General features: G+C 42.7%; 1 long non-coding RNA gene across 1 annotated transcript; it reads left to right on the forward strand.

Moving 5' to 3' along the window:
• Positions 1 to 6,176: 6,176 nt before the first annotated feature.
• LOC126079659 (uncharacterized) lies at positions 6,177 to 13,864 on the forward strand. The gene is made up of 3 exons (XR_007518230.1): positions 6,177 to 6,344; positions 6,456 to 6,589; positions 12,812 to 13,864. It is a non-coding gene; the product is annotated as an uncharacterized LOC126079659 (long non-coding RNA).
• Positions 13,865 to 16,028: the final 2,164 nt, after the last annotated feature.

Consider the following 16,028-nt stretch of genomic DNA (forward strand, 5'->3'; position numbering starts at 1 on the left):
CTTTGTCTCCAGAACATCTTTAGGGAGGGGCTGCCTTTATACAAGTCTGATAACACTTTTCATTGCCTCCTGGCTTCTTGATCCCAGCAGCAAGGCACGTGGAGGTGAGTGAGAAAGCAAGTTTCCAAAGAGGCAGTTGAGTAATGTAGGTAGAAAAGTTTTTTTTTTCCAACTGAGTAATAAAATTTGCTTTGGATCCAAGCCTGGCTCATAGAGTGCATATTAAAACCCAGCTCAATTCCTGCTAAAGACAAAGAACTAACAAATCCTCCTAGGCATTTCTCAGAATTCAGAACCACATGGCCTGACCTGAAAAATTCCAGATAGCTTTTATAGACTCTGATGGTGTAGTGGTTAAGTGCTACAGCTGTTAACCAAAAAGTTCAGCAGTTTGAATTCACCAGGCGCTCTGGGAAACTCTACGGGGCAGTTCTACTGTGTCCTATCGGGTTGCTATGAGTTGGAATCAACTCGATGGCAGTGGGTTTTTTTTTGTGTGTGTGGGGGTTTTATAGATGGTAGAAGAATTCTTCATTTGACCCTCAAATGAAGCTGCTTCTGTTGAGGAACTTAGAAGCTAAATTGTGCCTAGCATCTATGCAGTCTGTACCCAAGGAATTTGATCATGTCAGTTTCTTAAGATACTTCAATGATACCCCCTTGCTTCGAGATAAAAATCTATAGCCACTAAAAATTTATAATTCATAATCTGGCCCCAATCTTCCCCTCCAGCTTCACCATCCAGCCAGACTGAACTACTTCCAGCTTCCCCTCTGGCCCTTGATCTCATCTCACCTCTGATCTCTCTGACTGCAATGTCCTCTCCCTCCACAGCCCTCTACCTGGCCATCTCCTTTGGATTTTTTCTTCCCTTCAGGAAGGCTCCCCTGACATTTGGAACTGGTTTAAGGGCCTCTCTATGGTGCTCCTGGTTGTTGTTATTTGCCGTCAAGTATGTTCCAACCCATGGCAACTTACATATAACAGAATGACACGTTGCCATCTTTATGATTGTTGGTATGTGTGAGTCTGTGGTGTCACTTCATCTCATTGAGGGTCTCGTTCATTTTCACTGACCCTCTACTTTACCAAACATGATGTCTTTTTACTAAAAACAAAATAAAAAAGCAGTTGCCTTCCAGTTGACTAGGACTCATGGTGACCCCATGTGTGTCAGAGTAGAACTGTGCTCCATAGGGCTTTCAATGCCTGATTTTTTTGGCAGTAGATTGTCAGAATTTTCTTCCGAGGTGCCTATGGGTAGACTCAAATTTCCAACCCTCTGGTTAGCAGTTGAGTGTTTGCACCACACAGGGACTCCTATCCTTTTCTACCCAAGCCGAAAAACCAAAGCCGTTTCCATCGTTGAGTTGATTCTGACTCATAGGACAGAATAAAACTGCCCCCTAGGGTTTTCAAGAAGCAGCTGGTGGATTTGAACTGCTGACCCATTGGTTAGCAGCCAAGCTCTTAACCACTGCACCACCAGGGCTCCAATTTACACACACAATTCTTTTCATTCTCAAACAGCTCTAAAATGCAAGAATCATTAACTCTATTTTGTGGATGAGGAAATCAAGTCCTGAGAGTTCAGTTAACTTGAGCAAGGTCACCCAGGGGGTAACCAAAAGCCCGTTGCCGTGGAGTTGATTCCAACTCATAGCAACCCTACAGGACAGAGCAGAACTGCCCTCATAGGGTTTCCAAGGCAATAAATATTGACGGATGCAGGCTACCACATCTCTCTCCTGCATCCAAGGGTGACCTTTCTGTTAGCAGCCACGCACCTAACCATTGCGGCACCAGGGATCCTCCTTACCCATGGGGTAAATGGGGTAGACGTGGAGAATCCTCGTCAGGCCGGTGTAATCCCTTCTTCTGCCGCGGAGTGGCGCTGCCCCCTGACTGCAGGGCTGCCTGAGCCCGGCCCAAGCCCGCCAGGCAGCGAGCCAAGCCTTGGTCCCAGGTGCGCACAGGTGTTAGCACTCAGGCCCCACCCACCGCAGCCGCCCCCGCCCACAGTCCAGCGCCGACCGCCCACCTCCCGGATGCCTCGCCCACACCTGTCCGGCTGTCCCCGCCGGCCTGCCCTGCCCGCCCCGCCCCTTGTCCCGGTGGAGGGTGCAGGGTGGCTGCGGGCGCGCGGGACTCACAGGGCTCGGCGAAACAGCGAGACTTCAGTTCCACGTGGGCTGGGGAGTGGCAATTGAGAATGTGGGAGAGGTGTTCACCGCCAAGGAGTCTCCCACACATCCGGGACCCACCGTTTCCCCGCATCCCCACACAGAGACGTACACAGCCTGCAGAAATCAGGCAGGCCGCGGGCTGGAAGCGTCTCAAAGTCGCCTGTCGCTTACACCCCAGGGTGGTGATCAACCCCAACAGCCGCAACAAGTAGGTTTTCTCTAGAATATTCTAACTCCGCCAGACTGTAAACAATGACTTTGCCTTAAAAGTTGCCGTTAAATAGGAAGAGCTTGGAAAAGCCTTTTGAGTTGAATTGCCAAGTCTGAGCTTTTGAAGCTCCTTAGAAGTTTACTTGAATTGCATCCCGAACTACATCTTTTCCACAAGGGCTGGACACGGTTCAGGAATCTGGTGCTTCCTTGGGGCATGTTTTCCTCACAGTGAACTGGAGGCTTCTGTCTGTGCTCTGCCCCTCTTTGCTTGTCCCCATCCGTTGAAACTGACCCTTGTTCCTCTGTGGAACAAGGGCACTTGCTCCTTCAGAAAACCCACAGGGATACAGACACCAAAGCTACACGCTCTCCCACCCGGGCATGTACATCGTGGGCATTTTGCAATCCACGACCTCGGTAGAGTAGCTGCACTGCATTTGCCTTCTCGGACACCCTACTGTTGGGTTTGATGTCCTTCTCTGTGCTCCTATGCACACCCGCCTGCCCCCCCAGGACTCGTACTCTTTAGACTTACGTGGCTCAAACGTAGGCTCTTGCCTACTAACCTAAAAGGATTCCTTTTAGGAGTCCCTGGGTGGCATAAACAGTTGAGCACTGGATTACTAAGAGGTTGGTGGTTCTAAACCCACCCAGAGGCACCAAGCCTGGTGATTGCTTCTGAGAGGCCACAGCCATTGAAAATCTTACAGAGTAGTTCTATTCTGCACATACTGGGTCACCAGAAGTTGGAATCAGCTTCCCAGCAACTAACAACAACACTAACTTAAAGGTTGGTGGTTCAAACTCACTCAGAGGTACCTTGGAAGAAAGGCCTGGTGATTTGCTTCCTTTAAGATTACAGCAAAGTATAAAGGACTTTATCAAAAAAAGCAAAAAGACAGCCAGCCTACAGATTGGCAGAAAAATGGAGAGAACCATATACCAATAAGGGTATAATACCCAAAAGATATAAAATACTTCCACAACTTAACCACAAAAAGATAAACAATCATAAATTGTGCAAAGGACTTGACTAGCATTTCACCAAAGTGGATATTCAAATGGTCAACACGCACATAAAAAGATGCCCAAACTTATCAGCCATTACCAAACCCATTATTGTCAAGGTGATTCCCATTTATAGCCACCCTACGGGACAGAGTGGAACTGCCCCCATTGGGTTTCCAAAGCTGTAAATCTGTACGGAAGCTGACCATCACATCTTTCTCCTGCAGAGCAGTTAATCGGTTTGAACTGCCAAGCCTTGAGTTTGCAACTGAGTGCTTAACCACTGTGCCACCAGGGTTCCTCAGCAAATATCTAGAAACCAAAAACTATTAAGCTACAAGGGGTAGGAAGGAGGGGAACACAGGGAGTTTTTGCTAAGAGTACATTGATGTACGCTAATCGTGGTGGGATAATTTGGAAAAAAAATAGCAAGATTGGTTGCACAACTTGAAGAATATAATCAGTGTTACAGAATCGTACATGTAGATGTTGGATTGTTTTATGTTTGGTTGTGTATATTTTCACCACAATTAAAAAAAAAAAAGATTAAACTGAGAAAACTCTGGAGCGGTTCTACTGTGTAACACAAGTTCAACATGAGTCGAAATTGACTTGACGGCAATGAGTTTGGTTTCTTAATTTATTTACTTATCTAGGCCACTGGGTGGTGAAAATGGTTTGCTCTCGACTACTAACCTTAAAGATCAGCAGTTTGAATCCACCCAGCAGTGCTGCAGAGAAAAAGCCTAGTGATGTGCTTCCTTAAAGATTGTTAGTTGCCTTAGAATCAGTTCAGACTCAGGGTGACCCCGTGTGTGCAGAATAGAACTGCTCCGTAGAGTTTTCAAGCTGTCACCTTTCGGAAGCAGATCACCAGGCCTATATTTCGAGGCATCTCTGGGTGAGTTTGAACCACCAACTTGTGGCTAGTAGTCAAATGCTTAACCTTTGTGCCACCCAGGGACTCCCAAGAACACCCTGTGGAGCAGTTCTAATTCTGAAACCCATGGGGTTACCATGAGTTACAATGGACTTGATGTCAATGTATTTGTTTTTTGGTTTTATTTACTTCTCTAGAGTCCCTGGGTGGTGTAAACAATTAACGCACTTGGCTGCTAACTGAAAGTTTGGCTAGTTGAGTCCACCCAAGGTGCTTCAAAAGAAAGGCCTGGTGACAAGGACATTCCTCCAGAGCTGACAGAGAGAGAAGGCCTCCCCTGGGGCTGATGCCCCGGATTTGGACTTGTGGCCTACTAGACTGTGAAAGAATAGATTTGTCTTTGTTAAGGCCATCCACTTGTGGTATTTCTGTTCTAGCAGCACTAGGTAACTAAGGCACCTGGCAATCTACTTGTGAAAACTCTGCTCGTGGAAACGCCATGAGTCAGAATCAACTCTACCGCAGCTGTTGGTGGATTTACTTACCTGTCTCTCCTGCTAGGATCCTTAGATCTGATATTTTCTTGTCCCTGTGTCAGCACAGTCCCTGACGCGTAGAACCATAGTTGTAGAATGAATAACTTCCTTTACCAGTTGTAAAGGGAAGCTTCCCAAGAATGTAAATGGTCTCCTTGGCCCATGAGGATGTGGAGAATGGGTCAGGAGGAAAGATTAGCCGAGACAAAGTCTGAGGCATTGGAAAACAGCCAGGCGATACTCCCTTAATTTGATCTTTTATACTTTGGCACTATTCCTTCTGGTAGATTTTGAGGAATAACTGCAGTTTAAATCCACCATTCCTTCCCCCCACTTCTAATCCACACACATGTAGGTGGAATTTACTTTGGGAATTCTGGAACTGTTGGTTTATATTCAATGAGTGGTTTTTATCTTTACCAAACTCCTCCTCCTTCAGATATTTTCATGAGTAGTATGGGAATTTTTTATGGAAATTTGAGGGTAGTTTTAATGGTCAAAGAGGCCTAAGCATGATTTGCATTTTTCAAAGGAAGGAATTCATACTTAACTTCATCTCTGACATTCATTCAGTTACAGATTAAAAAAAAAAAATTAAATATTCAAAATAAGTGTTGCTTTTTCTTAGGAGGTTATATGATTATTCAGTGATACTCTGTCATTTATTAAAATATTTTTGATGTATTTTAGACTGTAGGAAAAGCAGACTTGTTTATAGTAACACTTTAAATACCCCAGAATTCTGAAGGTAAGATGAGTAGGCATACAAAATGCAGCCTCAGGGTCCCCATCGCCTCTCTGAGTTTCTGAAATTCACTATTAGTATTCTTTCCAGGAGCCCTGGTGACTCAGTGGTTAAAGCACTCAGCTGTGAAACCAAAGGTTGGCAGCTTGAACCCACCAGCCACTCTGCGGGAGAAAGATGTGACAGTCTACTTCCGTAAAGATTACAGCCTTGGAGACCCTATGGAGCGGTTCTACTCTGTCCTGTAGAGTCGCTATGGGTTGGAATCCACTTGAAGGCAACTTTTTTTTTTTTGGGCGGGGGGTGAGTTCTTTTAACTCAAGTGGATAAAATATCTCAGTTTTCTGAAGCAGAAAGGAACATGATTTATTGACCTTACTTAACCAGAGGAAACACATGGTGTCACTTACAACTAACTCCGGATTTGGATCAAATTTTTAGAATGAGCAATGCCTCTCACTGAAGTCAGCATCTCCTCAGAAAAGAAGTAGTGCGAAGCTCAGTTTGCCCAGTGGAGAAAAGGCAGGCCAAAGTTTGAAAGTATATTCCCTGAGTTTCTACAGGTTATTAAAATATTTGGGTACATGACTGAATACATCTAATTTAAAAACCATTAATATTTTCAGATGCAACGTTTGGAAATGAGCTATTGCTGTTCGTCTGCTTCTCAAATGGGTAGTACAGTCCCTCAGAGTTCCGTGGCCACAGGCTATGGACTTGGCAAGATCATAGAATAAATGGAACACAGTTTTTTAGAGCATCAATTTTGCTGAATGGTAATTAGCCTAAAATATTTTATATTAAAAAAAATGTGAATATAATGCAACATTTGTATACATTTTAAAGATGAAACAGGAAACCTTAATGAAATTTTTGTTTGTTTGCAGTGCTAACATCATCTCTCCAACCCCCTGAGAATATGTGCCCACTTTCCTTTTCCATGAGATTATTTGGAGAAGTGTGAAATGCTCTACTACGTTGACCTTAGTCGGGCTCACTAAATGACCTTGAAGAAAGCTAGGTAACCTTGACTTCAGCTGTGTTTTTGTCTTTATCATTCTAGCTCCCTCTGCTCCCCTCCCCTTCCTCACCCACCAACCGCCCCCCCATATGCAAGACCAATAGGAGCTCAACTAAAATTTATACTGCCTTTTAAGGGTTACCGCCATCTCAGTCTGCACATGAGGACTGCAAGAAGAGTGCCAAGCAGTTGTGATCTTCCTCTCTCTCTCTCTCTAATTGTCTATAAATACCTAACTATTTGCAGGATGCTTTTTTTTTTTTTAATTTTATGGTATTTTTATATATAGAGAGGGAGAGAGCCCTGGTAGTGCACTGGTTAAGAGCTCGGCTGCTAACCAAAAGGTTGGCAGTTCACATCCACCAGGCACTCCTTGGAAACCCTATGGGGCAGTTCTTCTCAGTACTACAGGGTCGTTATGAGTCAGAATCGACACAATAGCAACAGGTTTGATTTGGTGTGTATATATATGTGTGTACATATATATATATTTTAGTTAGCATCTGCAGCTCTTAACCACTGTGCCACCAGGGCTCCATAAATATATGTATAAACCAAAAAAAAAAATCTCAAACCCATTGCTATTGCATTGAGTTGATTCTGACTCATAGCAACCTCATAGATTTCCAAGGCTGTAAATCTCTACAGAAAACAGACAGCCACATCTTTCTCCCACATAGTAGCTGGTGTGTTTGAACTGCCAACCTTTAGATTAGCAACTTAGTGCTTAACCACTGTACCCCCAAGGCTCCTTAGACCATGCTAGTTATCTCATATTGGGTGTCCTTTTCCTGAGAGTAAACCCTGGTGGCATAGTGGTTAAGAGCTATGGCTGCTAACCAAAAGGTCAGCAGTTCAAATCCACCAGGCACTCCTTGGAAACCCTATGGAGCAGTTCTACTCTGTCCTATAGGGTTACCATGAGTCAGAATCGATTCGATGGCAGCGGGTTTTCGTTTGGTTTCCTGAGAACACCAATTATTCCACATCTACACCAGTTTCTGCCATTCTGCATCCATACGCCTGAGTCAGATCTGTTCATATCGCTACTTCCTGTGTAATAGCTGTGGTAACTCCTTCCGGCTTTTTTCTATGAATGCTCATCCGCTTCTCCTGGTTTACTGTAGAGACAGGAGATAAAAGACGGGTTCTTTTCCGCTAGAATCTGACGTGCCATTGCTTCATTTCCCAGGCTGGCTAGAGGTAAGCATAGTTGATGATGTCATTTTACATAATTAAGCTTTGTGCCTTCTTTGATATTTTTTTCAATTATTTCAACTCCTGTAATTTTTGCACAAAGCTTGATAAAATCTCTGAAAGAAAACATTCTGTATTTTAAAAAAAAGATCATGCTCTAAAAAATGCTTGAATATGAATAGAGATGATATTCTGAATAACAGATGTATTTTTAAGGTGCTGTTAAAAACCCAACATCCCTCCCTGCCTCCCTTCTTCCTCACAAGAGATAGAATAAAGCAGGAAGGAAAGGACTAGCCCACTGAGAGAGTCAAAACAGACACAGACTTCTCATTATGCTCTAGGGAATCAAAAGGCAGTGTCCAGAAAGAGAGCAGAAGAGGGCGCAGAGACCCATCTTGGGACAGATTTATGTCACCTTATCCACTGAAGATGCTATTTATAAGGAATATGCAGCCAGGCTGGTGGATAGGACAGAGAGCCCATGATGACGGACTTGAGTCTAAACCCATCATTAACTACAGCACAAATCACATTTCCCGTACAAGTTCACTGTAACTTAATGCCAGGTCATGAGAGCTGTGCAATTAACTCCTACCAGCACTGAGCCGAAGTTTTAAATTAAACAGATGTGATGTATATTAAGGGCCCAATGTGACATCAAAGCAGCAGTTAGGAATTATTTTCTTCCTCCAAATGGACTTTGATCTGGCGCTCTCTCACATATTGCCAGGATTAGTGTGATGTTTAGAGGTCACTGTTAGAAATGGACTGTCATGTAAGGACTCGCTGTGTGGCTGGGGTTGCCACTCACTGAGCCCGTTTCCTACTTAGAGTCGGGACCATCAGCGGTTCTACCTACAACAGAACAAAACGAACCTAGGAACTGCTTAGGATATCGTACCAACAAATATCAACACAAAACTTTCTTTAAAGAGGCTGTTTCTATTATTTATTTTATGACTTTGCTAATTTTCAAACATTTCAACATGTAAGAAATAAAACACTTTTGGAATTAGCTTGTATAAAATTTAATAATTGAATACGTTCACTTAGTAAAGTATAAAGCAAAATATAATAATTTGATTTTAAAAAATCCTATTCCCTCCAAGCCAAACTAAACTCACTGTCCTCAAGTTGATTCTGACTCATAGCGACCCTGTAGGACAGAGTAGAACTGCCCTGAGAGGGTTTCCAAGGCTGTAAATCTTTACAGACTCTCTCATGGAGCCGCTGGTGGGTTCCAACTGCTGACCTATCCATGACCACCTGAGGGCTTAACCACTTCACCACCGGGGCTCCTTAGCCTTTACTTGATCCAAGTAAGTTAAGGAAGGAAGAGTAAAAATACACTTTAGGCCCAGGGCTTCCAACTGGTTTATTCCAGTTAGACTCCCTGCTGAGAATTTGCATTTCCATCCCAGATATACTGAATCAGAGTCTATGTTTTAACAAGATCCCCTGGTGATTCTTATTCATAAATAAGAATCTTGTTAAAACAGTAGATTCTGGGTGGAACTGCAAATTCCCAGCAGGAGGTCAAACCAGAATGAACCGGTTCAAAGCCCTGCCTAGGACAGCAAATAAAATGGAGACCTTGAATACTTTTTTTTAATGTTGAGGATTTGTGAGAGAAATTTTTTCATTTTGTGAATTTCAGTCGACCTTATGACCTGAAGTGGCCATTTGCTTTTTTGGCTTCCTAACATCCAAACCTACTACCCATCTCTCCTACTGTGGTGGGATGAGTGATGCTATAATGCTGGAAGCTATGCCACCGGTATTTTCAATATTAGCAGGGTCACCCATGGTGGACAGATTTCAGTGGAGCTTTTTTTTTCAGACTAAGACAGACCAGGAAGAAAGGCCTGTCTATCTAGTTCTAAAAATTAGCCAATGAAAACCTTATGGATCACAATAGAACACTGTCCAACTCTCTTGCTTTGGGTGAATCACCAGGCAGGATCAATGTTTGGTGAAGCACAGGGCCAGCGAGGTGAGATAGATTGGCACAGTAGCTGCAACAATGGACTCAGACAGGCTGGCGAATGTGAGGATGATGGAGGACTGGCCAGTGTTCAGTTCTGTTGTACATAAGGTCACCATGAGTTGATATTGAACACAATGGCCCCTAACAACAACAACATCCAAACACCCCTTCCTGTATTTGGCGAAACCCCCACCTCCACTACAGAAGCTGAAAATTCCAGATATTTGCTTTCCCAGTCTATCTTGCATCTCAGGTGGAGGCATATGAACCTGTTTACCCTTACTAGATGCACTTCTCCAGGACTTTGGATTGGAAGCCAGTGATATGAAAAAGAACCCATACTGACTCTCTTGTGGCACAGGTAGCCACATTGGTAACTCCTACAACCATTTCCAGATGCAGCAGAGAAGGAGATCTTTTGTCCTTGTCCAAGATTGATGTTAGTGATCCAATGGCTGGGTGTACCCTACCCAGCAGCGCCCTCTGTGGTATGAGTTTGGGCATGGTTCCTGACTCATCCACGGCCTCTGATTCTCTGGCCTCCTGAAGGGTGTATGAGCTACTCAATAAAATTAAAAAATAATAATATATCTGTTTTTTGTTTAAAATAGCTTGAGTTTATTTCTGTTGCTTGTAACAAGAACTTTGATTCATATAGAAATCAATGACAGCAGCAACTACCTGCAGTAACAGCCTCTCAGGAAATAATCAGAACCTGAGATTCGTTATTTGGGCTCTTTGTTGTGACCTCAACATAAATCCATCTAGCATTATGGAGGGAAATCTGGAAGCCCATGCCACACAGTGGCAAAACTCTCAATCTAAAATCATCTGATGTGCTCCTTAAAGGCAAGACTTTTGGGGAAACAAGTGGTAACTGACTGTCATGGGTTGAATTATGTCCCTCCAAAATACCTGTCAACTCGGCTAGGCCGTGATCCCCAGTATTGTGTGATCGTCCACCATTTGTCGTCTGATGTGATTTTTCTTTATGTGATTTTTCCTATCTCTGTGGTGTTAAGGAGATGGGATTATCGGCAGTTACGTTGATGAGACTCATTCTACAAGATTAGGTCGTGTCTTAAGCCCTGTGCTGAGAAGCTCCTGGACCAGGGTGAGATTGATGAGAAGGACCTTCCCCCAGAGCTGACAGAGAGAGAAAGCCTTTCCGTGGAGCTGGCACCCTGAATTTGGACTTCTAGCCTCCTAGACTGTGAGAGAATAAATTTCACTTTGTTAAAGCCATCCACTTATGGTATTTCTCTTATAGCAACACTAGATAACTAAGACACTGACATAGAACAGTAAAACTCCACGAGGAATTGAACAACTATAGGAGGAGTAGGTGGTTGCTAGTAGATAGCTTAAAGAAAATGACCAGCTCAGAGTCCTAAACGGTTGGCTAAGGATCAGCTAAAAAAACAGACTTCCTATGGTGGTGCTAAGATGATGCATACAGTTAAGTGCTTGACCTCTACGATAAAGGTAGGCAGTTTGCACCCACCCAGCTGCACTGTGAAAGAAAGGCCTGGGGATCTGTAAAGATAAAAAAACCCTACTGAATAGTTCTGGTCTGTAGCATGTGAGGTTGCCATGAGTCAAAGCTGACTTCAGGGCAACGGGTTCAGTTTGGTTTTATGATGGTGCTAGAAGGAAAATTTATCTCTTACAGCTTCTGGGCTGAACTAGCCAAAGGCAAAGTTAAAGTTGAATCTTATTGATTGTCAAATTATAATATTAGTTGAGTTCATAATTTAACTAGCCGTAAAAAGTAAAAGTTAGAGCCCAATCTGGGAAAGAATCACGCCCACAGCCTTCAAATGGGCTCATACCTGGAACTGCCAAAATATTCTGAGCTTTCCTTGCTAGAAGAAGCAGTCCTGCTTTCTCTGTCTTACGAATGTATTTCCCTTACTTGAAAACCTGGTTAACAGCTTTGCTTACAAGGGAAAGCCAGTTCTCTACTTGTCCTCCCCACCATTGTTTCCCAGATCATAACTGGAATCAGAGCCCAGTATGCCCTGAGTGGCCAATCATAAAGCCCAAGGAGAGGAAAGGCTGTTTTGCTAACTGATATTGAACCTGTTGCCGTCAAGTTGATTCCGACTCATAGCGACCCTATAGGACAGAGTAGAACTGCTCCATAGAGTTTCCAAGGAGCACCTGATGGATTCAGACTGCTGACCTTTTGGTTAGCAGCTATAGCTCTTAACCACTATGCCACCAGGGTTTCCAATTCATATTAGGAAGAAAAAAAAAAGTAGAATACCTAAATGATATTCTGATGGTGCTAGATCAAGTAGGAAAGATTAAAGCTTTAGGTTTTAAAATTGAGAAATTATCAATGTGGGTGCAATTCCCAAAGATTCTGAAATCACTGGGCTAGATCAAACAGCTGGGGCAGAGAGGATTCTAATTGTGTGCTCCATTTTTATATTTAGAGCTGGCCCACTGTGACCCACTGTGGCAAACTATTGCCCAGACTTGCTACAACAAAGCCTGAAGTAAGCCTGATGATGCAGAAACATAAAATGTAACAGGAGCCAGATTATATAACTACAGTGTAGTAAGAAATTCTTTTTATGAAAATAGAGTTGACTTGAATGATGACACAGGCTTTCCCTTCTTTCAGCTTAAAGTGATATGAAAGACGGCAAGCCCATGTTTCTAGACTCCATTGGCCTGATTAATTAAATTCATCCTTCTGTGAGGTCTGTTGAGACAAATGAACACAAATGAACACCCTGAGGTGTTTGTTTACTCACACCAACATGTATCAGCTGTATGTATTTTGAAGCAGCTGTAAAACCAAGACCTTAGCCAAGTCTGAATTGTCACTCTCACTGGTGCAGAAACATGGACCAGCTTTTGTGAGTCAATACCTTAGCTTACCCATGCTAATTGAAGTTGAAATACCAGAAATTCCTTGGTATAATGTAAAATAAATAATTCAAAGTCTTCAGGAGATAGGAATGTTGGAGTGGATTTTTGATGGGCCAACTGTTTGATCCATCTCCTAACTATGTCTTTTGAAGGGCTAGAAGATGCTTCATTCACTTCTGAGAAGCTACCTTGAGAAACGTTGGAGAAGAGAGCATCTCTGAATATTGCTGTACTGGCTGTCAGGAAATGCCCCAACTGAAGTGAGCACCTGACTTCTATGGAAGAGAAAAACTGACCCAGGGATGGCGGAGACATTGTTGTCGGCTGCTGTTGCCATGCACAACAGAACAAAATGTTGTGATCCACAGGGTTTTTCACTGGCTGATTTTTGGAAGTAGATCCCCAGGCCTTTTCTCCTACTCTGTCTTAGCCTTGGAGCTTCACTGAAACCTGTTCAGCATCATAGCGATACACAAGTCTCGACCGACAGACGGGTGGTAGCTGTGCATGAGGTGCTCTGGCTGGGAATTGAACCTGTGTTTCCTGCATGGAAGGCAAGAATTCTACCATTGAACTACCACTGTCTTCAAAGAATAGGTAAAAGCTCTTAAGTGCCAGGTGCATGGTAGGTGTGGTTACAGATGTAGGCAGCAGGGTCAGGGTGACTCTCAGAATATTCTGGCTGTCAGGAGACTTAGGCAGCGGCTGTTGGATTATGGGTTTCCTAGAGCCAAATTACAGGCAGCCCATCCGGATTCCACCTGATCTATATAATGATTAAAAACAAAACAAACAAAAAATCCCTAAGTCTGGTGGACAGAGACCTGACTTCATCACTCTGATGGAGATTTACAGATTCACAACTGTTAGGGCATAGGTAGCAGGAAGTAGCAGATGACCAAGATGCCTTAGAAAGACACTCACTTCCATGCCAAAGAGAGAAGATTAATCCCACAAAGCACGGGGGCCAGCCACCACATGATATTTCTAAGGATCTCAAGGTCTGGAGCAGGTTGAGATATTTTCCCCCACGTAGGTTAAAAATAGCAGCCTTCATGGTGCAGTGGTTAAAGTGTTTGGCTGCTAGCTAAAAGGTTGGCAGTTTGAACCCACTAGCCACTCTGGGAGAAAGATGTGACAGTCGGCTTCCATAAAATTTTACAACCTTGGAAATTCTATGGGGCAGTTCTACTCTGTCTTACAGGGTCGCCATGAATCAGAATTGACCCAATGGCAATGGGTTGGGTACATTCAAAATGATTGATAAATACAACTATATATATAAAAAAATTCACCTGTCAACATAACATCATAATAAAAGTCAAAAGACTGGTGACAAACTGGAAAAAGTTTTTGCAACTTATGTCAAGAGGGCTAATTTCTCACAAAGAGTTCCTTTCTATTCACGAGAAAAAAAATCCAGCAACTCAGTAGAAAAATGGGTAAATGACCTGAGTAGATAATTCAGAGAAAAAAGAAATACAAACTGGCCTGAAATATATAACAAGATGCTTATCTTGACTTATAAATTACATGCAAATTAAAACTATTGAGATACCATTTTTTACCAATCAAATTGACAGTATTCCAAAAGTAAGACATCACACTTTGTTGGTAAGTTTTGGGGAAACTGGCACTCTCATAAAGTATTGAGAGGAGTACAAAATGGAACAAGCTCTGCTCTCAAATTTGTCTGTATCCACCAAATTACAAATCTATCCCTGTAGTAATATTTGCACCTCTGCACCTGCACAAAGTGATGCAAAGAAACGATTATTGGAGCATTGTTTGAAATGGCAAAAAATTGGGAATAATACATGCTCACCAATAGGGAACTGTTAACCTATGGCACATCCACACAACTGTGCAGCTGTAAAAAATAATAATAATAATAATAATGTGGACTTTATGTAATGATATGGAAAATATGTAGGATATATTAAGTGAAAACACAAAGAGCAGCAAAAGGAAAAATAACAAGTGTTGGTGAGGATATACGGAAATTGGGACCCTTGTGCATTGCTAGTGGGATTGTAAAATGGTGCAACCACTGTGAAAACCAGTTCAGTGGTTCCTCAAAAAGTTGGACATAGAATTACTATATCACCCAACAATAGTATTCCTAGATATATACCTCACAGAATTCAAAACGAAAGCAAGCTGATACTTGTACACCTATGTTCACTGCAGTATTATTCACAACAGTCAAAAGGTAGAAACAGACCAATTATCTATTAACAGATGAATGGATAAACAAAAATGTGGTGTATATATATATATACAAATAATGAAATTATGACATATTATTCAGCTATAAAGAGAAATGAAGTTCTGATCCATGCTATGACATGGATGAACTTTGAAAACATTATGTTACGTGGAATAAGCCAGACACAAAAGGACAAATATTGTATGATCCCACTTATATGAAATATCTAGAACAGGCAAATTCATAGAGACAAAAGTTTATTAGTCGTTACCAGGGCTGGGGGGTGGGGGAGTGGGAAAGAGGAATTACTGCTTAAGGGGTAATGAGTTTCTGTTTGTAGTGATGAAAAACTTTAGGAACTAGATAGTGGTGATGGTTGCACGATGTGGTGAATAAAATTACCATTGCCATCAAATCCATTCCAACTCGTAGCAACCTTACAGGACAGAGTAGAACTGCCCCATAGAGTTTCCGAGCCCTTCCGAGCCCCGGTGGCATACAGGTTAAGAGCCTGGCTGCTAACCAAAAGGTCGGCAGTTCAAATCCATCACACGCTCCTAGGAAACCCTATGGGACAGTTCTACTCAGTCCTATAGGGTCACTATGAGTCGGAATTGACTCAGCAGCAAAGGGTTTGGTTTGGATTATCTAGGTGAGAGAACTAAAGTTGGACGAGATGTGTTTGAACAATGTCTGTTTCTGGCAGACCAGGAAATAACTGTTTCTGTATCTGTCCCTATAGGATACTTCGTAAGACAGACCTAGATGAATTTGTTAGAAGAACAGATATCTGGGCAAAAGAGTGAGTTCTGGGTTCTAGGAATGTAATTTTGTCAGTGGTAGCTAACTAGAGGCTGGGGATAGTTTGGTTCCTAAATTTGGTGGGTTCAGGGCCAGTGCTGTGATTACTTTTGTGTATTCTTGGACTCTTTAAAAAGGAAGGTTCATGAAAGACTTGGCATTGAACTATTGCAGCTTCTGAGGTCACGAAGGAATGATGCACTTTCCGTAAAGATGGCACAGGCTTTGGCTGTAGGAGAAACCTCAGCTCTGCCCAGAACTGAGAAACAACTGAAGTTGAGCGGAATGAGCAACTGGGCCTTTAAACAACAATTTGTTTTAGACTTCTAATTTTTTTTGATTTTTAGCATCACTGGACT

The sequence above is a fragment of the Elephas maximus genome, chromosome 7 (genome assembly GCF_024166365.1).
Source record: "Elephas maximus indicus isolate mEleMax1 chromosome 7, mEleMax1 primary haplotype, whole genome shotgun sequence".
NCBI classification, from domain to species: Eukaryota; Metazoa; Chordata; class Mammalia; order Proboscidea; family Elephantidae; genus Elephas; species Elephas maximus.